The 27,771-nt window shown below is 38.8% G+C and overlaps 1 protein-coding gene across 1 annotated transcript in view; it reads left to right on the top strand.

Moving 5' to 3' along the window:
- Positions 1-559: 559 nt before the first annotated feature.
- Samd9 (sterile alpha motif domain containing 9) overlaps positions 560-27,771 on the top strand; it is a 36,326-nt gene continuing 9,114 nt past the window's right edge. Inside the window, exons 1-2 of the mRNA XM_059257339.1 lie at positions 560-754; positions 6,296-6,372. The gene's annotated coding sequence lies outside the window, so the exon portion shown is untranslated. The remainder of the gene's footprint in view (positions 755-6,295; positions 6,373-27,771) is intronic.

The raw sequence follows: 27,771 nt of genomic DNA, 5'->3' as shown, positions 1-27,771 counted from the left end.
CTTACATTAATGGTTTCTTGCAGTGGAGCCTTTGGAAGTAATCAGGATTATATGCGAACAGGAGGGCACCTACCCTCATGATATCTATAGTGGCTTCATTAGGTGAGGGAGAGAGACCCAAGGGAGCAAGCCTACCCCACCTCAGCCTGTGCTGCTCTGTCTACCTGGGGACATAGGGATGCAGGCAGCCAGAAGGCTAGCCTCCAAAACACAAAAAGAATACATTTGTTTTGTTTATGAATCGCCTATACTGTGGTATCAGTTATAGCAACAGAATATATGATAAAATAATATTAAATACTATAAATAAAAGAAATCGAGTGTTCCCAGGTGATCAGTTGAACAGAATCACCCATAGTTTGCCTATAGACATCAGAGCCAGTTCTCAAAAAAATCTCATTCTTTAAGTCTTTGGGCTTTACTCAAACAAACCAGAAGGTGGCATAGTTGGTACTAGAGAGAAACAGAAAAAAAAAAGCATTTCAGAAAAAGTCTTCCCTTATCAGAGAATCGAAACTGCTTTTTCACTTCCTTAAACCCTGCCGGCACCAGACACACCCTGCTGTTCCTCAGCCGGTCTGAGCCGGTATCCACATAGATGTACTAGCTAGTGAAGCTGTAATCAAGACTAAATGAAGTTCTTTTTCTCTGACATCTTAGGAGGAAGAAAATACAGACACCAAACAGTTTTTTCACCAAAATGGACAATTTTTCCTTTTTTTTTTTCAAACATAGAAGAAATTTGAAAGTTTGGGTAAGTACAAAATCTCTCCTATTATTATTGTTATTATTGGTGTTTGCAGCAACTGTTTACTGAACAGGCAGAAATTTACTTTGTAGTTAGAAAGTTTAAATATACTTCAAAACAAAACTAATAATATTCTGAGCCTAGAACTTCTAGACTACGTGTTGTTGTGAAAGGAGTCTGCTTTATATTAGTCATAGCATTCTATTAAAGATGTAGTTGAAAATAAGGGAGACCTCTATTAATATCCCCAAAGAAAAGCAGCATCTTCAGGAAAAAAATAAACATTTTAATCAATGAAAGACACAACGCCCCAATCACTCTAAGGAACAGGCAGTTTAGAAAATGGAGTCCTTGACAGTCTCTTGAATATTAATGTAAAATCGGATGCATCTGGGAGAGGCAGAAACGGACTGCTTGCTAGAGCTTCCTGTAGTAAGTTTTGGAATTGGGTAGTTTGTGTTCCTGGTAAGAATCAGAGGCTTACATCTGATTCTCCCAAAGCAACCAATAATGTTATTGAAGTGGGATGTGTAGCTGAATAAAGACCTCCTTTCAGAAAACTGACAAACACAAAGTCATAATTCATAAGTGTGTGGTTTCAGCCATGTAAATTCTGTTCCTTCTTTACACTGTGTAAGCTCACAAGGAACTCTGAGAGACACTTTAATGTGTGTGTGTGTGTGTGTGTGTGTTTCTGTGTGTGTGATCAATATGTATATATATTACACATCATCAAAATACGTTTTAGGCATGAACTATACCCCAGAGCAACACACACACACACACACACACACACGCACACACACACACACACACACACACACACACACACACGCCCACACATCACTATTTTAAGGTCCTAATTAATCTTCCTCCTGTTCACTTTTCCTAAGGGATTTTATATACGTGTGATCCTGGAGCACATTTCAGGGTTTCTGCAAGCCTTTTAGAACACAGGACAGTCTAAAGAAACCATTAATACAATGGCACATGGAAAGAAGTTTCATCCCCTAGAGTGTATTCTCCCAAAGGGGCCTCTTTGGTGGTTTTAAAGGATTGATTAAAGGAAGAGCTATCAAGACTCTACAAAAGCTTCATAATAGTGGTTCTTAACCTGTAGGTGGTGACTCCTTTGGGTGGGGTGGAGAGATCAAACGACCTTTTCACAGAGGTCACCTAAGACAATTGCAAAACACAGATATTTACATTACTGTTCATAACAGTCGCACAATTACAATTATGAAGTAGCAATGAAAATAATTTTATGGTTGGGGGCCCTCACACATGAGGAACTGTGTTAAAAAGTCGCAGCATTAGGGTGGTTGAGAACCCCTGCTGTAGAAGAAATAGTGTGGAAAGTGAAACCTGTTCAGTTACATAAACTAGGAGTGAAAACATTGAAAATTGTCCCAGTTTAATTTTATTTGCTAACTTTCTCAACCAAATAGCCCAGCCCAGATCTCCATGCTTCCAACTCTGACAAGAGGACTCAACTTTACACTCTGATGTATTTATGGCATACAGCTGAGGCACAAATAAGTCTCCTAACTCATGACTCCACCTTGTACTTTTATGCTATGACACACAGGGCGGTGGCGACCGCATGTGTGTAACTGAGAGGCTTTCACTGATAAAGTTAGCGAGACTCCAGGTGTCCTGATAAGATGTGGCGTAAGAACTCTGGACTTGTACTCAGGAGCCTGGGCACACCAGGTAACTGAATGACCATCATGTGCTCACTCTGTCTCAGCAGTGAGTGGGCAGCAGAGCTGGGCTAGACAGGGGAACAAAAGCAGGTAATAGCTAAGGCTCAGAGCTGGACAGTTGCATGTGAGTGTACGAAGCTTTGCTTGTATGTGGGAGTGACTAGTGGTCAGTGGGACCAGGTGTTAGACAGCTGTAAAATCAGTAAGGGCACTGTCATTCCCTGCCTCCTTCTCCTTGCCCACAAGTCACATCAATTGTACAAACAGTGACGAACAGGAGATGGCAGTTCTCTGTCATTCACACAGCTCTTTTATTATGTCTGGGTCATTTCTGTTGAGTCCAGAAGACTTTCATCCATCAAAATGAAGACGAAAATGTGGGAATTGCTCCTAAGATCTCTTTTTCTTTACAATTTGTTCATCAAGCAGTATTGGAAAGCTATGATGGTACAAGTGCTAGGAAGTTGGGCCAGGCCAACGTGGGCTACTGTGAGAGAGAAGATAGCATTTCTAAGGCCTGGTGTCCTTCAGAATCTTCCCTTTCAGGTCCATCCAATATACATATACTTAAATGTTATGAAGTTGTATAAAATAGTGTAGCTACCTGGCCATTTATACGTATGAACTTTAGGTTTGAAACAGGAAACATAAGGTATTGTGCACTTCTGTCAGGAAAGTAGAAGGTGATATCATTGCACAGGCTTCTGTCAGAGAAAACATGATCATTTGGAATATAACCTTGGGAATTGTGCCATTGAGCTGTTCTTGGAGGATTGTGTGCACCAACACTGAGATGTTACTGGAGGTGTGTATGAGGAAGTTTGCTATTGCAGTCCCTTGCGTGGTGTAGGGGAATCCAACTTTCTGACATTGTGACAGAAGTCATCCACAAAGTTCATGTTTGAAAACCATGCCATCCACTTACAGAATCTCTGTCTCTCTCTCTCTCTCTCTCTCTCTCTCTCTCTCTCTCTCTCTCTCTCTCTCTCTCTCTCTCTCTCTCTCACACACACACACACACACACACACACATGTTTTAACTAAGTTTATAACTATGTGTTGAACTATATTTATATCTGTCCCTGTCTGTGTGCAGCCAGGGAGCCATGCATTAGATAAGCCTCCACAATATAAATAAAATATTTTTGTCTGCTTTTATGAAATTTAAAGTGCAACAGAATACATGAAGATGTCTTAATATGAGGCTGAAGAGATGGTGCAGTGGGTAAAGTGAAGAGAGCATTGCTGTGTGTGCAAGTATGAGAACTTGAGTCAGAATCCTCAGCTTGCACTTCCAAAACCCTGGGGCTTGGCCTGCCTGTAACCCAAGTCTATGTGGAGACTGGGAGATTGTTGGTTCTTGCTGGTTACCAGGTTAGCTGCAGTCTGGGTAAATAAACCTCACTCAAGGAAATAAAATGGGTAGTAATAAAGCAAGACTCACAATGTCTTAAACCACACAAGTACATGCGTATGCACACACACACACACACACACACACACACACACACACACACATATAGAGGCATGCACGCTGCCCACAAATTCAATGCAAATGAGGAAAATATTGAAATGCCATAATAAAAAAACATTATTTCATATGCTAACTAAAACTGTTAGTGAAACAATGGACAGGAAGGATGAGGGGGCATCATTAAAGGACTTTCTGATATGCTGGTGTTGTAAATTCCACTATAAACTGGCAACTTAAATGCATGGTGTAAGAGTCCTCTTCATTGAAATCAATCTGAGTATTCGGGAAGTTTATCCCACTTCAAAGTCTGCAAGTGGGACATTAATCTTTCTATCAGACTTTCATCCCCAAGAGAGAGAGAGAGAGAGAGAGAGAGAGAGAGAGAGAGAGAGAGAGAGAGAGAGAGAGAGCAAATAAATCACATGCGATAGCAAGAAGATTGGCTAGGAACAAGTTTGTCATCTAAAAAAACTATACAAATATGGATGGAATGTCGTGTTTCAGATCACAAGCTGGTACTAGTGAGGTGTTTGTACTTACTCTTGTCTAGTGAGCTTTATTAATGGTTATGGTAGATCCGCTTCTTCAGTTAGTGTTTGTTTTCATGTACTGGAGCTCTAAACCCAGGTCTACCACTGAGCTATCTCCACAAGGTAGATAATGTTAGGTAAAGTTTTAGAGAAATTAAAGAAAACAAAACTCAGAATTAACTGTGAGTGGAATAAGCACATCATAGCTAGTCCTGAAATCTGATGTAGAAATAATAACTGTTTGATAAAATTTTGAAACTTGAATACCTAGCCTTGAACTAGTCATTACACTCAATTTTAGAGCACACAACAGTCTTGTTGCTATGCAGCCTCCATTTTATTTTAGTCATCTGTTTATTTCATCATCTATTTTGGAGGTATCGGTGGCTTTTTAAATGAAGTGTGATTTATATGACATGAACTTCTCTCCATGATATAGTTCTGATGTTTCTCCATACATTCATTTATGTAACTTCCCACATTCAAAGTCCTTGTTCCCATTCCCAGAAAACTATAAGATGAATTGCTAAATAGTCTTATTAATAAAAAAACAAAAAGGCCAGGCGGTGGTGGGGCACACTTTTAATCCCAGCACTCGGGAGGTAGAGGCAGGTGGATCTCTGTGAGTTCGAGGCCAGCCTGGACTACAGAGTGAGTTCACACAGAGAAACCCTGTCTCTGGGGCGGTGGGGGGGGGGGGTGTCCGGACATGGAGCCAGATATTGGAATGAAAATCTAAGAGATCAGAGGAATAGGACAAGTCACAAAAAACCTCACCTCACCTACACCTCATTCCCCAAAGAGACCTACTTCCTGTGTACCCATGCCTATATGCCTTTCTGTTCTGCCGTCTCATTTCCTCTCTCTGACCAGCCACATCACTTCTTCTTCCTGCCCAGCTCTGTCTCTTCCTGTCTGTCTGTACTGACCTCCAGACCTTTATGGTCAGTGCTGGGATTAAAGGTATGTACTACCATTCCTGGCTTTGTTCCCAGTGTGGCCTTGAACTCAAAGAGATCCAGATGGATCTCTGCCTCCCGAGTGATAGGTTTAAAGGCATGTGCTACCATTTGCCTGACCTCTATGTTTACTATAGTGGCTGGCTTTTTCCTCTGATCCTCAGATAAACCTCATTAGGGTGCACAATATATTGGGGACACAACATATCACCACAGAAAACACACCCCTAAGTAGAAATTACTGTAGTAGATTAACTCTGTGTGCCCTTGAACTTCAGGGAAATACACTCACAGAACGTGTTCTCTGCTTCGGTGCCTTAGTTGCCTCCCTCCTGTATGTGTCACAGCTGTCTCTGTCCTTGCTGAATCAGCAGTTCAGTCTTTTTTTTCTCACTAAAATTGTTGACTTATAAGGTAAGTATATACTTAATTTGATAAAAGCATTCAAATTGTTTTCCAGATGAGCTGAAACAATTTGCATTCCTACCAGCACTTTCCAAAACCTCCATTCACTCTACCCTTTCACCAACATTTGGGGTTTTAATGCCAGCTATTCTGTTTGGCATGTGTTATCACATCCATGCAGTTTAATTTTGAATGTCTGCAACTGGTTAAGATTATAGAACTGGTAGATTCTGATCTATTGCATCCACTCACGTGGCTGTCGAAAGCCCCACTGCTTTGTTATCCTCTGACAAATCCTATCTTTGTCCTCAGTTCCAACCCAGAGTCAGCAAATTGCTCCCAGTCCACCTAGGTAGAGACCTTCCCATCCTCGGAACTTAACTATGCTCCCCATCATGTTGGCTCTCTTCAGGTACATAACCTCAAAAGTCTAAGCTTTCCAAACTCATTGATCTTGTTTCTTGTCACTATAGTGGGAACATCAGTGACCTCTGTGATCTGCCTTACACTGGGCAGTGAGATCCTTTCCCTGATTCTCAAGGCAGTTTTGGTAAGTTATATATTTCATCTCACTTTTCAAAGTTTATTCGTATAAAGTTGGTTGTAATATCCTCTGATTCATTTAACTTTTGTATCATCTGGTAAGTCCTTCTATCACTATTTTATTCTTGATGGATTCTTCCACGTGTGTGTCCATTCTATCACACTTAATTGAGTATCACTTTTGGACTTTGTTCGGTGTCTCCGTTGTGACTGTGTTTTCTACTTTGCTCTTTAAATTTCTTCTTTTAACTCTATTTCTTCCCTCTTTCTTCCCTGTCTTTACTGTGCTGCACTTTGAACTCACTAAATTATCAGTCATTCTTTCATTTTTATAAAAATATTCAAGAATGTAAGCTCCACAGATATTGTTGGTACTGTTTCTTTCAAGTTTTGATACTTAACATTTTCCTTACTGTTTGATTTTATATGTTTTCTCTTTAATGCATCCCTTTCTAATTTTGCATTTTTTAATTAAACTTTCATCTGCAATCACCACCATCCACATGCAGTTGTGAGAAATAATCATATGGTCTGTATACCTTTTATCAAGTTTCCCTAATGGTAAAGTCTGTCAACACTACAATACAACTTCACATTTGTACATTCAAAACACAAACACTGCTGTAGATGAAATTCTAAATGGTCTTAGTAAGTAAGAAACACAGAGCCAAATACAGAGTTAAAGCCTAAGAGTTCAGAGCACTAGCAAAGCCCAAGACTACCTTTAGCTTACCAGTCACTGCTGTGTCTTCCCCTCAGAGAGAGACCTTCTCCTGTGTGACCTGCCTTTGTATTGCCTTTCTGTTCTACCTTCTCATTGGCTCTAAACCCAACCACATGATTTGTTCATCACTGCCTGTCTGTACAGACCTCCAGGTCTCTATGGTTGGTACTGGGATTAAAGGTTAGGGTCACCGCTTAGCTGTGTCCTTGACTACGCAGAGACTCTGCTTGCCATGTGATCGGATTAAGGGTGTGTGCCACCACTGCCAGACTTCTGCTAAATGGCTTGCTTTTAGCTCTGATCCCCAGGCAACTTTATTTATTAACATACAAATAAAATCACATATCAGCACAAATAAAATATCACCATATTTCACCCTTCTATTCTAATAAAAGGAAAAAAGTTATAACTACTATAAGACAAACTATATACAAAAAGTACAATAACTATATACAATATATACAGGCAATAAATACCTAAACAATGTCTAGTTCATTTGCATTTGACAAACTTAGAGAAAATATTCCATTATCTATCCTCTTTTGGTAAGTCGAAAATGTACTTGATTCACTTTCTATCCTAACATATTACTAATAGAGAACTGTCTTATAATGTCTTTGAAATTTATACACTTACACCCCTTTAGTGAGTTTCTTTTCTGAAATTCTTAACAAGGAGAACTAACTATAACTATCTAATCTTTAAATATAACTATAACTATCTAATCTTCAACTCCCTCAGAGACCCAAGAAGGAAATTAATGTTACCTAATAAAACAGGAAGTGCAAACAAGTGACTTCCAAAAAAATGTGAATTGACAGAAACAGCCAGCTGCCTGGACAATCACCCAAGGTTTCTCTGCAATGTTGGGGCATCATCTTCAGCCTATAGGTTTGGCGTATCTGACAGACTCATTTGTGAAGTAGGATGTACACAAGGCCTACAGTTCGATCTCACATTTGGTGAGAGTAGTCCATGTACCAGAAACACCTAAATTCCACTAGTGTCCTGTCATGATTCAGGATTTTAAATTCTGGAAATAGTTGATGTTTTTTAAATTCAGCTGTCCATTCTTCCTGGCTTGTGAGTGGCTTCATCTCAGCATCCCATTCTTCTCCACATCCCATTCTTTTTGGCTTGTGGGTGGCTTCATTTCTTTTATTAAATGCCAGTCTACCATTGAGAGGTTAGACTCTGTCAGCTTAGTTACTCTTCAAGAATAACTGTTTCAGCTGCTGTTCCACTGCAATTCAGAAGCCATCAGCCCACTGCCTGTTCAGCTGCCTTCGAAGAAAGGGGCACTGTACCTTTTCCAGATTGCAAAGGCCACTTCAGCGATGGTGCCATATTGTCCTGGCCTCAGAAGATGCCTGTTGCTAAAGTCACAACCACACTTGTCTTGGCAAGAATTGGTAGTCCTTTGTTTCATGTCCTCTTTGTCAGCAGTCAATTCGAGGATACTTTGTTGTCCAGTGGCTAACTTTTGCCACAATGAAAGCTAACTCCATATGCAGTTTCTTCAATGCGCATATCTTCTCTGAAGTAGATTGGTGCTGCCAAGAGCCAACATGTCTCAAGTCATAAAAAAGAAAAAATTTCTAAGTTATTAAAACATTTTAAATGCCATATTCTGTAGATTACTTAAGGGTTTGAAGATGACCTGTCTATCTAAATTATATCTGCTAGACCTTGAAAACATACCTAATATGACTACAAGTTCGATTGTAATGTCTAACTACTAACTTTCATTTGTTTATATCCTAATAGTTGATAATAATAACATTCAAGGATTAGCAAATTGCATTACATTGTTAAATAAAGTGTATAAGTACAATATCTTGAAGTAGATTAGAAATATACATATAGCATTTTCTAACTATCATATCTCAATATATATAATTTGTATAAAATATACAAAAATCCAATCCAATGTATAGTATTTTAAACTAGTAATTGCCTTTTAAAAGTAGATTCAATAATCTATCTTTTTATCTATTTCATATCTATATCTTCTCTTTACTTTCAGAGTAGATTCAATAATCTACCCTCTATTCTATCATTTCTATGTATCTTTTTTTTAAAAAAAAAAAAACAAGAACCTCAAATCTAATCGCCTTTGCTTAGCCCTTTTCCTAACCCTTAACAACAGCTTGTAACCAACCCTCCTAAACAATGAAAATTATCCCAGACCCAAAACCCATTAAAAGACCAAAAACCACCTGCCCCACACCACCTCTTTGGGAATGTGGGCATTGTGTTCTAGAAATTGCTTCCTGCTGGCTATGGGCAAAGGCATTTTAATCTGAAAAAAAATTTTTTTGTTAATTGTCAAATTCTAGGAAAGGTATCTATATCCTTTGTTGTCCAGTCTTTGCATAATGCCAAAGTTCAAGTACTCTGTGAAACTGGATCATCTCAGCTAGCCATCTCAAAATTGCTCTGAGTGATTTGTAGTCCAAAGCTGATCTGTAGATGATGTTTGTCAGCTTAGTGGTATTATTATTGTCTACGTGGAATTGTTGTTGTTGTGGGGCCCAATCTTCTTCCTGGAGACTTCAAAGTTGATTTTAGGCCTGGCCGTGATTTCCTGCAGAAAACTGATAAGAGACTCGAACACAAAGACATGTGTAGGTAACTAATTGAAGCCCCTTTTCTAGAATGAGTTAGTATTCTATATGACTATTAATATCTTAACAAAGTTTAAAATATATATATATTAATCTTGTAAATTTTGACATAAAATTCATACTTTAAGAAAAGTTTAAAGAATCAGAATACAATCAAAGAATTGAGATTAGTAGTAATAGAATAGTCCCTTAATTAATTTGGTTTTTCTCCTGTCCTATGTCAGAAGATGGCTCTTTCTTCTGGCATGATACAGGGAGTCTGTATTTTCCTTTTTAACAACATGCTTGGGTTTAAAGAAGGAGAGAGCCATTCTCCAACTCCAAAGCCAGCTTTAATTTTTAATTGAACCGGGACTACAAGCAGACCATTTGTGTTCTTTAGAGAAGAGCAGAAACAAACATTTAGGAAGACTTATGAAATTTTATAGATGATATACCAATAGGCCATTTTACTCTTTTTCTTGGACCATTTTTTCTAGATGATTTGTCCTTTTTCTTCAGATGTCTCATTTGTCCAGTTTTCTTCAGATTCCTTGGCCTTCATTCTCCTAAAAGACAAAAACAAAAACCTTTCCCCAAGACTAACTTTAGGGAGGTTCCCTTTTGGCAAGTTATACCTGATTAAATGAAAAGGCATGTGTTAATGGTATAAGTCAGTTTAAATTGGATGGTCATTCTAGTTGATGAACCACTTCTAATTAAGAGGTCTCTATTGTTGAAGTTGAACCTTTATCAATTTTGATGGTAACCACAGCTAATCTTCTCCTATAGAAACAAAAGCAAACCCTCATCCCCAACGTAACACATATCCTGGTTTCCATTCTGAGGTCAGCACATCTTTAAAGTATATAGGCTGATTTAATTTGGTAGTTTTTTTCTATTATCCAATGTCTCTCTGCAGCTGTTGTTCCTTTCTCATTAGCACTGAGAAAATTCAAAGTTAATAGAGCATTATGAAGTCTATTTCTGGGGTTTTTTTGTTACCCCTTTCTGTTTATTTAGCATATCGTTTAGAGTTCTGTTTGATCTTTCTATAACTGTTATCTATATATGGCCTGTAGGATTGTGTGGTATACCTGTAATATGCTTTATATTGTAATAAGCAAAAAACTGTTTCATTTTAACAGAGACATATGATGGAGCATTGCCAGTTTTAATTTGTGCAGGTATACTCATGATGGCCATAACTTCTAGCAAATGAGTGATTATAGAATCAGCTTTTTCAGAACTCAAAGCAGTTGCCCATTGAAATCCTGAATAAGTATCGATGGTATAGTGTACATATTTCAATTTTCCAAATTCTGTAAAGTGAAACACATCCCTGTGCCAGATTTCATTCCTCTGAGTACCCTTTGGGTTACATCCTGCTGGTAATGAAGTTTTATTGTAAAAGGAACAAGTAGGACATTTCCTTACCATTTCCTTGTCTTGTTGCCAGGTTATGGAAAAATCTTTTTTAAACCTTTACTATTGACATGATGTTTTTTTATGAAATTCTGAGGTCTCCAGCACATTTCCTATCAGTAGTTTATCAATCTCATCATTGCCTTGTGCTAGAGGGCCTGGTAGACCAGTATGGGATCAGATGTGAGTTATATATAAGGAATGCTTCCTATTCCTGATTGTATCTTGTAACTGAATAAATAGTGAAGTTAATTCTGACTCATCAGGGATAAATTCTGCAGTCTCAATATGTAATACCACTCTTTCAGCATACTGAGAATCAGTAACTATGTTGAGAGGTTCTGAAAAATCCACTAATACCAACAGAATAGCATATAATTCTGATTTTTGAACTGAATTATAAGGACTTTGAACCACTTTACTTAAATTTTCTGATTTGTAACCTGCCTTTCCTTGTTTGTTTGCATCTGTATAAAATGTATGAGCTCCAGATATTGGTGTTTCCTGTACAATTTGAGGCAAAATCCAATCAGCTCTCTTTATAAGTTCAATTCTATGGTTTTGGGGATATTGGTTGTTAATTTCTCCCAAAAAATTACTGCAAGCTCTTTGCCAAGGTTCACTTTCTGTCCATAATTTGTCAATGTCCTCCTTGGATAAAGGTACAACAATTTCTGTTGGGTCTATTCCTGCTAATTGACAAAGCCTCAATTTTCCTTTCAAAATCAAGTCAGAGATCTTTTTCACATAAGTTTTTAATTTTTTACTCTGTTTATCTGGTAAAAATATCCATTCCAATGTAATATCTTCCCCCTGCATTAAAATTCCTGTAAAAGAATGCCTACAGGGTAAAATAACCAAAATACAATCCAGCTTTGGATCGACATGATCCACATGTCCTTCAGGTGATAATTCTCTTGGACTATTTAAGTCCTTTTCACCTTCTAAGGTTTTGAACAAATGACTCAGTTCATCATTTTTAACCCCAACAATAGTTCGTAGATAAGAAACGTCTCCAAATAATCTTTGAAAGTCATTAAGAGTCCATAATTGATCTCTCCTAATTTGTACCTTTTGGGGTCTAATTTTTTGTAGACTTATTTTATATCCTAAATAATTAATAGGATCTCCTCTTTGTATCTTGGCAGGAGCAATTTGTAATCCCCAACAAGGCAAAATTTTCTTTACTTCTTCAAACATTCTTTTCTAAAGTATCTGCATTTGAGTCAGCTAGTAAAATATCATCCATATAATGATAAATTACAGATTTAGGAAATTTTTTATCTATCACTTCCAACGGTTGTTGCACAAAATATTGGCACAGGGTTGCGCTATTCAACATTCCCTGTGGGAGGACCTTCTATTGATAACCAGCTGAGAATTATTATAAGTAGGCACTGTGAAGGCAAATCTTTCTTTGTCTTTTTCTTGTAAGGGTATTGAAAAGAAACAGTCTTTTAAATCAATAACTAGAAGAGGCCATCCTTTAGGTAACAGAGTAGGCAAAGGAATTCCGGACTATAAAGAGCCCATTGGCTGAATTACTTTGTTAATTGCTCTAAGGTCTGTCACCATTCGCCATTTATCAGATTTCTTTTTAATAACACACAGGAGAATTCCAAGGGCTGGTTGATTCTTCAATATGCTGAGCATTTAACTGCTCTTGTATCAGCTCTTCTAAAGCCTGGAGTTTCCCTGTTGTTAAAGGCCATTGCTGAACCCATACAGGCTTGTCTGTTAACCATTTTAAAGGTAGAACTGTTGGTATCTTTGGAAGATCATCAGTTATTGTGCCCTGTTCTTATACAATCTGGATGAGTGGTGACCACTCATTAGAATAATACCTTCTAATATTTCTCTCAGAAACATGTGCTAGTTTCTGATTGGAGGGATGTTATTCTGAATATTCCATTGTTGTAACAGATCTCATCCCCATAAATTCATAGCTATGTTAGCCACATATTGTAGCTAGAGTTTTCCTGCCTGGCCCACAGTCAGGACAAATCTCTCTCACCTGCCAGTCCCATAGCCACTCAGACCCAACCAAGTAAACACAGAGACTTATATTGGTTACAAACTGTATGGCCGTGGCAGGCTTCTTGCTAACTGTTCTTACAGCTTAAATTAATCCATTTCCATTAATCTATACCTTGCCACATGGCTCGTGGCTTACCAGCATCTTCACATGCTGTTTGTCATCATGGCGGCTGGTAGTGTCTCTCTGACTCAGCCTTTCACTTCCCAGCCTTATTCTCCTCCTTGTCCCGCCTATACTTCCTGCCTAGCCAATGGCCAATCAGTGTTTTATTGACCAATCAGCAACACATTTGCCATACAGAACATCCCACAGCAACATATGGTTTTAATTTTCCTCCCTGTCCTTCTGGACCTATACATTTGAGTCATCTTGCACTCTGTTTCACTTGGGATAATGTTCCAATCCCTGACAGCTGAATGTTTACCTCCTGAAGAGGCCAATTTGGATGCCAAAATTCTGGTACAGTTATGGTCATGTCAGCACCAGTGTCTACTAGACCAGACAACAAAATGTCATTTATTCTTATTGTTAATTTTGGTCTTTGTTCATTTATAGAAGTTTGCCAAAAAAATTTTCTTTATTGTATCTCCTGAATTTTCTATTCTCTCTGTCTCAGCTGTTCTATCAGCCCAAGCAGCCCGGTTTGTTCCAATAGTTATTTGGTTATTTAGTTGCTCTGAGTAGGGGTTTCCTCTATGACTGCAGGAAAGGTCTGAACTGGATTTACTGTGGGCACCTACCTGAGGCCCCTCTGGGAGTTTCCTGAGGACAGAGACAAAGAATTGCCTTGTCTGTCCCTTATTGATCTACATTGGTAGATTTGGTCCAGTGTTGTCCCTTACCACACCTTCTGCATACTCTAGAAGGAAGGGGCATTCTGTTGCCATTGCTCCTTGAAGAAACATTTTTTCTAGAAATGTTCTATTTACAGTCCCTTTTCAAATGACTTTGCTTTCCATATCCAAAACATCTGACATTCCTCAAACCTGTTGAAATTGTTCCTCCTATCCACATATCATCATGGCCATGAAACTCAACATTCATCATGTCTCTAATCCAATCCTCAAAGGGTGCAGATCTTGCCTTTAATGGTCTGATTATTTCTCTTGCATGCTGCATTCGCATTCACAAAAGCCAAAGATTCGATTATTATCTGGCTAGCTTCTGAATTCAGGACCATTCTATTTACTGCTGAAGACAGTCTTTGTAAGAAATCTGTGAAGGATTCTTTTGGACCCTGTATAACTTTTGTGAATAACTCAATTTTCTTTCCTGCTTCCTCAATTCTGTCCCATGCATTCATGGCTGCCATTCAACATAGAATTAGGGTTTGGCTATCATATAAACATTGTCTTTCTATTTCAGCATATTTGCCTTCTCTAAGAAGCTGATCCTGGGAGATTTCCACGCCTCTAGCCCTCCACTGACTTTCTATGGTTTTAGCCTGATCATAACACCACATGTGCCACTGCAGCTGTGCTCCAGGTTCCAGGACAGCAGCAACAAGTTCTTTCCAGTCTTGAGGGATAATCCTATTACAAGTTGACCATGAGTTTAACATTTGCTTTACAAATGGGGAATGCATGCCATAAGATACTATTGCCTCCTTAACCCTTCTTAAATCTAATATTTCAACTAGAGCGCAATTAGTTTGTACATTCACTTGATCAGGTAGCTGCTGTATGGTTACCAGATAAATTAAGTTGGACTGTTTGAAATCAGGCTTTCTTTCTGTAACCTTATAATCCAATCCTGAAATAATTTCACCTTTAAATTCTTCTGTCTGAGTCTGAATTTCTCTATAATTCATTTTAACAGTTTTTTCTAAAGCTTTTATCCTGGCACTTAAATTGACTCTCTTTTTAAATTGTAAAATAAGGATAAGTAAACTAATAATATTCATAAATGATGTTATAAATATCCCATCAACATTAATCCTCTCATGTAATTGTTCCATTTTCAGACTGCCTAATGTTTTATCAAACAAAGACCAATTTCCTTCTATTGTACAAATATTACCCATTTTTCTTTTAATGTGGAAAAAAATTTTCTCTTTTAAGGAGTTTTTCCCCTTAAAATATCTGATATCTTAATTGACTTACCAAGTCTGTGTAGAACAGAAGAAATCCGAGGGAATTTCAAAACAGCTACCTAGCATGGTTGTGCAGAGAGAGAGAGAGAGAGAGAGAGAGAGAGAGAGAGAGAGAGAGAGAGAGAGAGAGGAGTAAGTAAGCAAGCCTACTATCTACCAAGAGAAGAGAAAAAAGCTATGGGCCACGTGCTCGGCTATTCGGGCCTGCACTCCAGCTTCCTTAAGCTCCGACCACGTGAGCTGGTGATTCAGCTTCAAGCAGCTCCAGCTGCAGCTGCGTGTAGCTACTGCAGCTATGGTTGAGTACAGCTCTGACCGCGTGCAGCCAGACTGGTACTTCTGGCTGGGCCTGGGGCCTGTAAACTCTGGCCGAGCCGGGCTTGAAACCCCTGGCCTGAGAGGCCACCAGTGGTTTTTAATAAATTCTTGCCATGTGGGCACCGAATGTAGATGAAATTCTAAACAGTCTTAGTAAATAAGAAACACAAAGCCAAATACAGAGTTAAAGCCTAAGAGTTCAGAGGACTAGTTGCTGCCACCTCTTCCCCTCAGAGAGAGACCTTCTCCTGTGTGACCTGCCTTTGTATTGCCTTTCTGTTCTACCTTCTCATTGGCTCTAAACCCAACCACATGATTTCCTCATCACTGCCTGTCTATAAAGACCTCCAGGTCTCTATGGTTGGTACTGGGATTAAAGGTTAGGGTCACCGCTTAGCTGTGTCCTTGACTACGCAGAGACTCTGCCTGCCATGTGATCAGATTAAGGGTGTGTGCCACCACTGTCAGACTTCTGCTAAATGACTTGCTTTTAGCTCTAATCCCCAGGCAACTTTATTTATTAACATACAAATAAAATCACATTTCAGCCCAGATAAAATATCACCATACACTGCAATACAGAAATCTGTCTTGTGGGTCTTTCTAGCTGCACTCACTCTTCATACTCCTTCTTTCCTTAACTCTAGTAGCTACTAATCTGCTGTCCATTATTATGGCCTTGCATTTCAAGAATACATGTAAGTGGAAGAGAACAGATTGTGACATTTCCCTCAGCAAAATTTTCTTTGGATTTATGATGTTTGTTGTCTATTGTGGCTTGGATATAAAATATCCCCTGAAGGCTCATGTGCTGAAGGCTTGGTCCTCACAATGTACAGAAATGCTGCATCATGAAAAGAAAGTGAATGATTCAGACTTTGAACTAATGCATAGATTAATCCATTGATAGATTTGTGGTTTGATAACCTTATTGGAAGATGGTACAAACTAAAGAAATGACCTAGTTACAGGAAGAATGTTAGTAGAGTCATGCTTTGAAGAGTTTATTTCATCTACCAGACTCTTCCTCTCTGATTCCCTCTCCCTCTCTGCTTCCTGACTGACATGAGGTGGGAGGCTCTTCCCCACTGTGCCTTTCCTCAGAGATATTTCTGGCTTAACTTTGTTTAACTTAACCATCTCCAGTTCGACTTTTTTCTGTAAATGACATAATTTTATTTTGTGCTGCATATTTCACTATTATTGCTTAGAGCTTCAGAGATTTAGTTCTTTATCATCATGGCAGAGAGTATGGAGGCAGCTGGTAGAGGCTGGAGCAATAGCTGAGGGCTACATCATGATCCGAAGGCCAAGATAGAGACACTGAGCTTGACATGAACCCTGGAAACCTCAAAGCCCACTTCCAGTAACACACTTCCTCTGACAAGGCTACACCTCCTAATCTTTCTAATCTTTCTCAAATAGCCCTGGTGGCTAAGCATTCAAAATTTGAGCCTATGGGGGTCATTCTTATTCAAACTGCCATAGCCTCTATTATTTTGAGATATGTCCCTTGTATCCCTAGTCTCTCTAGGACTTTTGTCATCAAAGGGGTGCTGGATTTTGTCAAAGGCCTTTTCTACATCTAATGAGATGATCATGTGTTTTTTCTCTTTCAATCTGTTTATATGGTGGGTTACATTTTTCTATTTGTACATATTCTATTTATGTATGTGTGTGTGTGTGTATATATATATATATATATATATTTCAAATTATGCTAACTTGATCACGATGAATGATCTATTTTATGTTTCCTTGGATTTTGTTTGCAAATATTTTATTGAGAATTGTTACATCTATGTTCATAAGGGAAATTAATCTGTAATTCTCTTATTTTATTTGGTCTTTATGTGATGTAGGTATGAGGGTAACTGTGGACTTGTATAAAGAATTGGGCAATATTCTTTGTTTCTATTTTGAGAAATAGTTTGAGGAGATTGGTGTTAATTCTTCTTTGAAAGTATGCAGAATTCTGCCTTATAACCCTCTGGCCCTGGGCTTGTTTTGGTTGGGAGATTTAATTACTGCTTCTTTTTCATTAGAAATAGATCTGTTTAAATTGCTTATTTGACCTTGATTTAACTTTGGTAGTTAGTATATATCAAGAAAATTATCCATTTCCTTTAAAATGTTCTATTTTGGTGTAGAACAGGCTTTTAAAGTATGTTCATATGATTCTCTGAATTTCCTCCATGTCTGAGTTACGTCCCCCTTTTTGTTGCTAAATTTTGTTAATTTGGATATTCTCACTCTGTGTTTAGTTAATTTGGATAAGGATTTGTCAATATTGTTGGTTTTCTCAAAGAACTTACTCTGCTTCCTTGACTGTTTGTATTGTTTATTGTTTGCTTGTTTGCTTCTATTTTATTGATTTCAACCCTGAGTTTGATTATTTCTTGACAACTGCTCCTTTTGGGTTATTTCTTTTTTTTTGTTCTAGAGCTTTCAGGTGTGCTATTAAGTTACAAAGATGAGCTCTTTCAATTTTTTTAAATGTAAGCACTTAGTACTATGAACTTATTTTTATAACTGCCTTCATTGTGTCCCATAACTTTGAGTATGTTGTGTCTTCATTTTCATTCAATTCTAAAATGTTTTTAATTTCTTAATTTCTGTCTTGACCCATTTTTAATTCAGTTGTTCAGTTTCCATGAGTGTGTAAGCTTTCTGTTGTTGAATCCAAACCTTAATCCATGGTGATCAGATAGAATACAGGATGCTATTTCAGTTTTCTTGTATCTGTTGAGACTTGCTTTGTGTCTGAGTCTGTGGTCAGTTTGGAGAAAGTTCCATAAAGTGTTACAAAGATGGTATATTCTTTTTGTTTGTCTGAAATGTTCTGTAAATACACATTAGGTCCATTTAGTTTATGATGTTATTTATCCAACATTTCTCTGTTTAGTTTTTGTATGGATAACCTGTCTATTGGTGAGAGTGGGTTATTGAATTCACCCACTATTAGTGTGTGAGAGTCAATATGTGATTTTAGTAATGTATTGTTTCTTTTATGAATTTGGGTGCCCTTGTTTATGATGTATAGATTTGGTAGATTTTTTTTTCTTTGATGAGTATGTACTGTCTGTCCCTAACTCACCTGAATAGTGTTGGTTTGAAGTCTATTTTGTCAGATATTAAAATGGCTATACCAGCTTAATCCTAGGGTCTATTTTCTGGGAATATCTTTTTCCATCCTTCTGCTCTGAGGTGATATTTATCCTTGATGTTAAGGTATATTTGTTGGACACAGCATAAAAATGAATCCTGTTTTTTGTATGCATCATGTGAGTCTGTATTTTTTTTTTGTTGGTGAATTGAGATCATTGGTAATGAGAGTCATCGATGAGCAGTTTGTTGATTTCCATTTTGCTAGCTAGTTTTACACAAGCTAGAGTCATCAGAGATAAAAGAGCCTTAACTGAAAAATGTCTCCATAAGATGAGGCTCTAGGCAAGCCTGCAAGGCATCTCCTTAATTAATAATTGATGGTGGAAGGCCCAGCCCATTATAAGTGGTACCACCCCTACGTTGGTGATCTTAGGTTCTATTTAAAAAAAAAAAACAGGCTGAGCAAGCCATGAGGAACAAGCCAGGAAGCAGCACTCCTTCATGGCATCTGCATCAGCTCCTGCCCCCAGGTTCCTGCCCTGTTTGAGTTCCTGTCCTAACTTCCTTTATTGGTGAACAGTGATATGGAAGTGTAACTCAAATAAACCCTTTCCTTCCAAAGTTGCTTTAGACATGATGTTTCATCACATCAATTATAACTAAGACAGCATTATTTTGTTGTTCTGGTGTGGGTTTCTTCCCCCTTTTTAATTTGCTGATCTGAGACAATTATTTCTTGTGTTTCCTTGGGTGTGTTTAACCTCTAGCACCTCTGTAGAATTGGATTTGTAGATAGGTGCTCCTTATATTTTGTTTTTATATTGGAATGTCTTTCTCCATCTACCGTTATTGCAAGTTTTGCTGGTTATAGTGGTCTAGGCTGGCATCTGTGATCTCTAAGTCTTTCTGACTTTTAGAGTCTCAATTGAAAACTGGAATGTAATTCCAATAAGTCTACCTTCATATGTTACTTGGTATTTTTCCCTTGAAGCTTTTCACATTTTCTTTGTTCTGTACATTTAATGTTTTGATTATTATATGTCGTGGGAAATTTCTTTTCTGATCCAGTCTATTTGATGTTCTGTATGCTTTTGTTTTGTTTTGTTTTGTTTTGTTTTGTTTTGTTTTTCAAGACAGGGTTTCTCTGTGTAGTTTTTGTTGCCTGTCCTGGATCTCACTCTGTAGACGAGGCTGGCCTCGAACTCACAGAGATCTGCCTGGCTCTGCCTGCCAAGTGCTGGGATTAAAGGAGTGTGCCACCACCCCGGCTCTGTATGCTTCTTATACCTTGATAGACACACCTTTCCTTAAGTTAGGGAAATTTTCTTCTGTGGTTTTATTGAAAATATTTTCTGTGCCTTTTTCTGGGTTTCTTTTCCTTCTTCTATTCCTATTATTCATAGATTTGGACTTTTCACAGGGTCCCAGATTTCCAGGATGTTTTGTGACCAAGGTTCTGATTTCTTCTATCTTGTCTTCAATGCCTGAGAGTCTCTCTTCCAGTTCTAGTATTCTGTTGGTGAAACTTGCCTTTGAGCTTCCTGTATCAATTCCTAAATTTTTCATTTCCAGTTTTACCTATTTGGGTTTTCTTTAATGATTCCATTTCCATTTTCATTTCATTCCACTGTTCGTGTTTTCACGGATTTCATTAAGGGATTTGTTAATCTCCCCTCTAAGGTCCTTGGGCACATTCATAGTAGCTATTTTGAAGTCCTTTCTTGTGCTTCAGCTACATTGCATTTCTCAAGGCCTCCTGTAATAGGGCTGTTGGACTCTAGTTGAGACATATTGTCCCAGCTATTATTGATTGTGTTTTTATGCTGGTATCTAGGCATCTGAGTTTTGGATCATTGTAGTTCTAGGTGCTGATATCTGGTCTTGTCTTTGTTTACTGGGTATTCCATTCTTGGTTTTCCATTGTTCTCTCAGATTCTTAGGAGAGTGTGGTGCCTGTGGTTTGCCCTGGTAGAGTATGTTTCTGAAATCTAAGTGTGGGCACTCAGGGTCCTGCCACTCAGTGTACAACTTGTTTCTAGGTATTGGGAGCTGAATGAGCTAGAAGGGGAGGAGCTGTGGAATACATAGAGGGAGGAAAGCTGAGTGTCCCACCAGGATCTGTGTAGACCACGGAAATGGGGGCAGAGGAAGGATAGGCCACAGCAGGTTGTCTGCTATGAAGCTGCAGGTAAGACTGGAGAATTGTGATTGGAGAAGAGGAGAGAGCATGATGATCACCTACATGATTCCCTGGCTGTCATGGCCAGGGAGTGTCCAGGGAGTGCCTATGGGTGGTGGCTGGGACAAAGGGATAAGGCAGTGGAGGAAGGCTTAGGAGAAGATCTGCATGATCATTGGGAATGGGGGCAGAGAGGACGTGGAGGCTGCAGTGGATGGTCTACCATAAAGCTTTCCTTATCTCTCCTCTTAGTTTTGATTTGAAGGCTTCTTTCTCGGATGTGGAAAATCACTGTGTCAGTCTATTTATTTGTTATTGCAACTTCCATTTGCTTGGAAGATTAATTTCTAACCTTTGACTCTCAGTTTTTAGATGTCTTTCCTACTGTCTTAAGGTTTCTGTTGCTATGAAGGGACAATATGACCACGGCAACTCTCATAAAGGAAAACAATTAATTGGAGACTGACCTACAGTTCAGAGATTTAGTCCATTGTCATCATGGTGGGAAGCATGGCAACATGCAGGCAGACATGGTGCTGGAGAAGTAGCTGAGAGTTCTAGATCCAGATCCAAAAGCAGCAGAGAGAGTGAGCCACTGGGCCTGGCTTGGGCTCTGAGACTTTAAAACCCACTTCTAGTAACATACTTCCTCCAACAAAGCCACCCTTTCTAATAGTGCCACTTCCTATGGGCCTGTCTTGGTTATAGTTTCTATTGTTGTGAAGAGACACCATGACCATGGCAACTCTTATAAAGGAAAACATTTAATTGGGTGGCTTACAGTTCAGAGGTGTAGTCCATTATCCTCATGACAGGACATGGTAGCATGCAGGCAGACATGGTGAAAGAGAAGGAGCTGAGAATTCTACATCTTGATTTGATGGCAACAGGAAGTTGGCCGTGGCTTGGGCATATATGAGACATCAAAGCCCTCCTCCACAGTGACACATTTCCTCCAACAAAGCCACACCTCCTAATAGTGCCACTACCTATGAGTTTATGGGAGCCAAATATATTCAAATTACCACACCTACCAATGTTAGTTTCTGGGAGACAACAAATAGGAGGCTCTTGTTTTTTAACCCAGTCAGTCTGAGTGTTAATAACTAACACTCAGTAGTAGTAACAGTGACAGCTGTGATGGTGTGACAGCAGTCCCAGTGTCAGCTGCTAGGCAAGACACTGGGATCTTGACTTGTGTCCTCTATAAAGTTTGGGAACAGCAGCACTAGGGTACTGGTTGAGTTGTGGAATATGCAGTTTATAGAGGTTTGTGGGGGATTGTTTTATTATTTCTCTTTTTTATCTTTTTGTTTTTTTTTTTGCAGGAGGGTAACAATATTTAAGTAGTGAAGTAGGAAATGGGGAAGAGGTAATAATGGAGATAGTAAGAATGAAAAGGGGAACTCTCCTCCACTGTTAGCAGGAATGCAAGCTTGTACAGCCACTTTGGAAATCAATATGGTGCTTTCTTAGAAAATTGGGAATCAATCTCCCCCAAGATCCAGCTATACCACTCGGGCATATTCCCAAGGAATGCTCAATCATACCACAAGGACACATGATCAGCTATGTTCATAGCAGCATTATTTGTAATATCCAGAACCTGGAAACAACCTAGATACCCTTCATCTGAAGAATGGATAAATAAAATGTGGTACATATACACAATGGAGTACTACTCAGCAGAGAAAAACAATGACATCATGAAGTTTGCAGGCAAATGGATGGATCTAGAAAAAAATCATCCTGAGTGAGGTAACCCAGACTCAGGAAGATAAACATGGTATGTACTCACTCATAGGTGGATACTAGATGTAAAAAAAAAAAAAAAAAAAGGATGACTAGACTGCTACTCACAACTCCAGGGAGGCTACCTAGTAAAGAGGACCCTAAGAAAAACACAGGGTTTGCCCAATGACAGAGAAATGGATGAGATCTACATGAGCAAACTGGACGTAAGTGGGGGTAATGAAGGGCAAGGGTCAAGGGAAAGAGAGCTTAGGGGAGCGGGAGATCCCAGCTGGATCAAGAACAGAGAGGGAGAACAAGGAAAAAGAAACCATGATAAATGAAGACCCCATGGGAATAGGAAGAAACAAAGTGCTAGAAAGGTCCCCAGAAATCCATAAAGATACCTCCACTATAGACTACTGGCAATGGTTGAGAGAGTGCCTGAGCTGACCTACTCTGGTGATCGGATGACCAAACACCCTAACTGTCATGATGACTGATGGAAGCAGATGCAGAGATCCATGGCCAGGCCCCAGGTGGAGCTCTGGGAGCCAATCGGCCAGAAAGAGGAGGGATTGTATGAGCGAGAATTGTTGAGACCATGACTGGAAAAAGCACAGGGACAAATAGCCAAACTAGTGGAAACACATGAACTATGAACCAATAGCCAAGGAGCCCCCAACTGGATCAGGCCCTCTGGATAAATGAGACAGTTGATTAGCTTGAACTGTTTGGGAGGCCCCCAGGCAGTAGGACAGGGACCTGTCCTTAGTGCATGAGCTGGCTTTTGGAGCCTGGGGCCTATGCTGGGAAACTTTGCTCAGCCTGGGTGAAGGAAGGAGGGGACTGGACCTGCCTGGACTGAATCAACCAGGCTGAGCTGAATCCCCAGGGGAGTCCTTGCCCTGGAGGAGATGTGATTGGGGGGGGGGGGGGGGTTGGGGGGACGGGGGCAAGGAGAGGACAGGGGAATCCATGGCTGATATGTAAAATTAAATTAAATTATGAAATAAAAAAAAGAATGAAAATGGGGGCAAACGGTAAAGGTATAAAACACAGTAGAAAAAACATTGTGTATTTGGTTTGAAGAAAAAAAGGATAAATATAAGAGCCTTTTCCACAAGCTACAGCATACCAACTGAATGCTGCAAATACAGAAATGTACATATCAAAAATAATCTTAAAGGTTAAAGAAAGATATGCACATAAAATAGAAAATTAGAAAATTAAATAAAAAGATATTAATACAAATAAGCAATAAAATAAAATAGAAGGTATTGTGTTCTCTGCCAATGCTTCTTCCTGCTGTGGTGGAGCACCTGTTGCCTGTGTTTACCTTAGTTCTGTTCTATAAGGCTAGCCTGCCACACAGGAGAGTCACTGTCACAGGTGAGGTTAGCTGTGGCTTGTTCTGTCTCTCTGATCTTCCAGTGTTCACCCCAATAACTGGCCTCAGGTTTGATTTTATTAATAAGAACTTTTAAGATTCCTGTTACAACAGCACACTGGATTAAGCCTTGGGAGGACTGGAGTTCTTCCTATTGCCAAGATTGCCAGTCTGTTGTTACCAGGGCTGCAGGGCTTGCCTAGTGCTTGGGGCCTCTGCTCTCTGTTGCCCCCTCAGGCCCCATCTACCCCCAACTATGGGGTAGAAGGATGGGGGCATTGTCTGTTTCCTACATGCAATGCATCATCTTTCTGTTTCTTTGTTCTCTTTTGGTGTCCTCCCACTTCTTTCTTGATTTCCAGCGCTCTTTCTTTCCTCAGCATATGGTCTCTCCTTTGCTACCCTGACACTTCTTATTCATGGAGTCATGGAGGAAACTTCTAGACTGTCATCACGTCCTGGAGTGATCACTGTCACTATTTTATTCATCTGATGGCTGTGTAGTAACATCTCTTTGTGGTTTTAATTTACATTTTATTGATGGCTGAATATGTTCAACATCTTTCAATGTGTATATTTGCCATTTATATTTTCAATAGTAATATCTCTTCCTCTCCTTTGTTAGTTTTCTAGTTGTGTATTTTCACTTACAAGTTTTAAAACTTTAATATAGATACAAATCCTTCATGTGATTTGAATATAAATATTTCTCTTTGTTTATAGCTTGTTTTCTAATCATCTTAATGTTGTTTTGTAGGAAAAAGATTTTAATTTTGATTAAGTTCAATTTATTAGTTTTTTTCATTATTAATCATGCTTTTGGTAGCAGGACAAGAATTTTCTACTGTTACTAGATCATGAAGATTTTCTTTTTTTGTTTGTTTGGTTTTTTTTTTTTGAGACAAGGTGTCTCTGTGTAGCTTTGCACCTTTCTTGGAACTCGCTTTGGAGACCAGGCTGGCCTCGAACTCACAGAGATCTGTCTGCCTCTGCCTCCCAAGTGCTGAGATTAAAGGCGTGCGCCACCACCGCCCAGCTCTTTTTTTATAATATTTGCATTTGTGACCATTTTTAAGTTCACAATTCAGTGGCATGAATTCCATTCAAGACATTAATTACACCCATGATATTCATTAATTACACTCATGATATTTATTACATTTGTGGTATTTATTGATTACATTCACAGTATTCATTCAATAACTATATTTATGATATTTATTAATTACATTAATTGTATTGATTTATTACATTCATGATATTATGTCCTGATATTACTGTCCATTTGTGGGGCTTTTCCATCACACAAAACAGAAATTCTGTACTTAGGAAATCATTGCTGTATATTCCTTTCTTCTCCATCTTGAGATAACATCTAATCTTTCTGTCTCTATGAATTTGTATATTCTATATATTTCATGTAATACAATTCTATATTATTTGTCCTTTTTTTGAATGTAAAAACATTTTATGTACAACTGCAGGAGAAATAATACACAGACAGCTTGAACATAAAAGCAGGTTATAATTCAAAAGTCCAGGGTTATTTGGAACTGGAGAAAATTTTCTCTGTGGAAAATAGTAAAAATGATAACATTTCCCAATAAGCCCTTTTAAGCCAAATAATAGCTGAATTATACATACAAATATTGATTAGATTCTGGGGTACAGAAGACCAATAACCCCTAAGGAAATAGAAACAGTCATTAGAAGTCTCCCAACCAAAAAAGCCCAAGACCAGATGGTTTCAGCACAGAATTCTACCAGATTTTAAAAGAGCTAATTCCAATACTTTTCAAATTGTTCCACCTAATAGAAACAGAAGGAACATTATCAAACTCTTTTTATGAGGCTACAGTACCCTGATACCCAAACCACACAAAGATGCAACAAAGAAAGAGAATTACAGACCAATCTCCCTCATGAACATTGATGCAAAAATACTCAACAAAATATTGGCAAACCAAGTCCAAGAACACATCAAAAAAATTATCCACCATGACCAAGTAGGCTTCATCCCAGGGATGCAAGGATGGTTCAACATACAAAAATCTGTCAATGTAATACACCATATAAGCAAGCTGAAAGAAAAAAAAAACACACACGATCATCTCATTAGATGCTAAAAAAGCCTTTGACAAAATCCAACACCCCTTCATGATAAAGGTCTTAGAGAGATCAGGAATACAAGGAACATATCTAAACATGATTTTCTTGTACATATTTTCATAATATTGTCTTGTGTTACATATGTAAATCTATGACGCATTTCAAGTTCACTTTGTGTATAAAATGGATTTCCCATTGCTCTAGAATCATTTGTTGAGACGACTATCCTAGAATCCTCCACACAATCAACTTTTGCATCTATCTTAAGTATCATTTGGATATATTTTCATGAGTCTATTTCTGGGACTTTAATCAGCTCTGTTGATATATTTGTCTATTCACTAATAGCACAGTCCTTAAATAATTGCAGTTGTCAAAAATGTCTTGAAACACTCCCTTACCTTATTCTCTAACCTATTGTACTGTATTCTCTGATTTTTCCATATAAATTTTACAATAATACTGTCTATCCATAAAACTACTAAAATTTTGCTAAAATTTTTTTTCAAACTTTTTTAAAGAATAATATGCATCAGATGGCCTTGACTAATCTTGGGGGTTGCAAAACAAAAAGAATAGACATGAACATGAACATGAGAGGAAGATTTGTGCAGAGGAGGGAGGATGAACAGAGTGATAAGGAGGTGGGAGGTACATATTTGAAAATGTAAAGTGAAGCAACTAAAGCTAACATAAAAATGTAAAATAAAAAATCAAGTATAGCCCCCACTCACGTCCAGGCTGTTCATGTAGATCTCATCCATTTCTCCATCATTGGGTGATACCTGTGTCTTTTTTGGGGTCCTGTTTTCCAGGTAGCCTCCCTGGTATTGTGAGTAGAGAGGGAAAGAGAGGTTGGGGGAGTGGGAGATCCCAGCTGGATCAAGAACAGAGAGGGAGAACAAGGAATAGGAGACCATGGTAAATGAAGACCACATGAGAATAGGAAGAAGCAAAGTGCTAGAGAGGCCCACAGAAATCCACAAAGATGCCCCCACAATAGACTGCTGGCAATGGTCGAGAGACAGCCCAAACTGACCTACACTGGTGATAGCATGGCCAAACACCCTAATTGGTGCTAGAAACCCCATCCAATGACTGAGGGATCTGGATGCTAGGCCCCTGGTGGAGCTCTGGGAGTCCAATTGGCAAGGAAGAGGAGGGTTTATATGAGCAAGAATTGTTGAGACCAAGGTTGGATAAAACATAGGGACAAATAGCCAAACGAATGGAAACACATGAACTATGAACCAATGGCTGAGGGGCCCCCAACTGGATCAGGCCCTCTGAATAGGTAAGACAGTTGATTGGCTTGATCTGTTTGGGAGGCATCCAGGCAGTGGGACCGGGTCCTGTGCTCAGTGCATGAGTTGGCTGTTTGAAACCTGGGGCTTATGCAGGGATGCTTGGCTCAGCCTGGGAGGAGGGGACTGGACCTGCCTGGACTGAGTCTACCAGGTTGAACTCAATCCTCGGGGGAGTCTTTGCCCTGGAGGAGATGGGAATGGAGGGTGGGCTGCGGGGAAAGGGAGGGGGTGAGAGGGGGGAGAACAAGGGAATCCGTGGCTGATATGTAGAATTAAATTATATTGTAAAATAAAATAAAATAATAAAAAATATTAAAAAATCAAGTATAGAGTGTGTGTGTGTGTGTGTGTGTGTGTGTGTGTGTGTGTGTGTGTGTGT

Source organism: Peromyscus eremicus, chromosome 3, assembly GCF_949786415.1.
Source record: "Peromyscus eremicus chromosome 3, PerEre_H2_v1, whole genome shotgun sequence".
NCBI lineage: Eukaryota > Metazoa > Chordata > Mammalia > Rodentia > Cricetidae > Peromyscus > Peromyscus eremicus.
The sequence above is the reverse complement of the archived record's forward strand: the minus strand, read 5'-3'. Positions and strand labels throughout refer to the sequence as shown.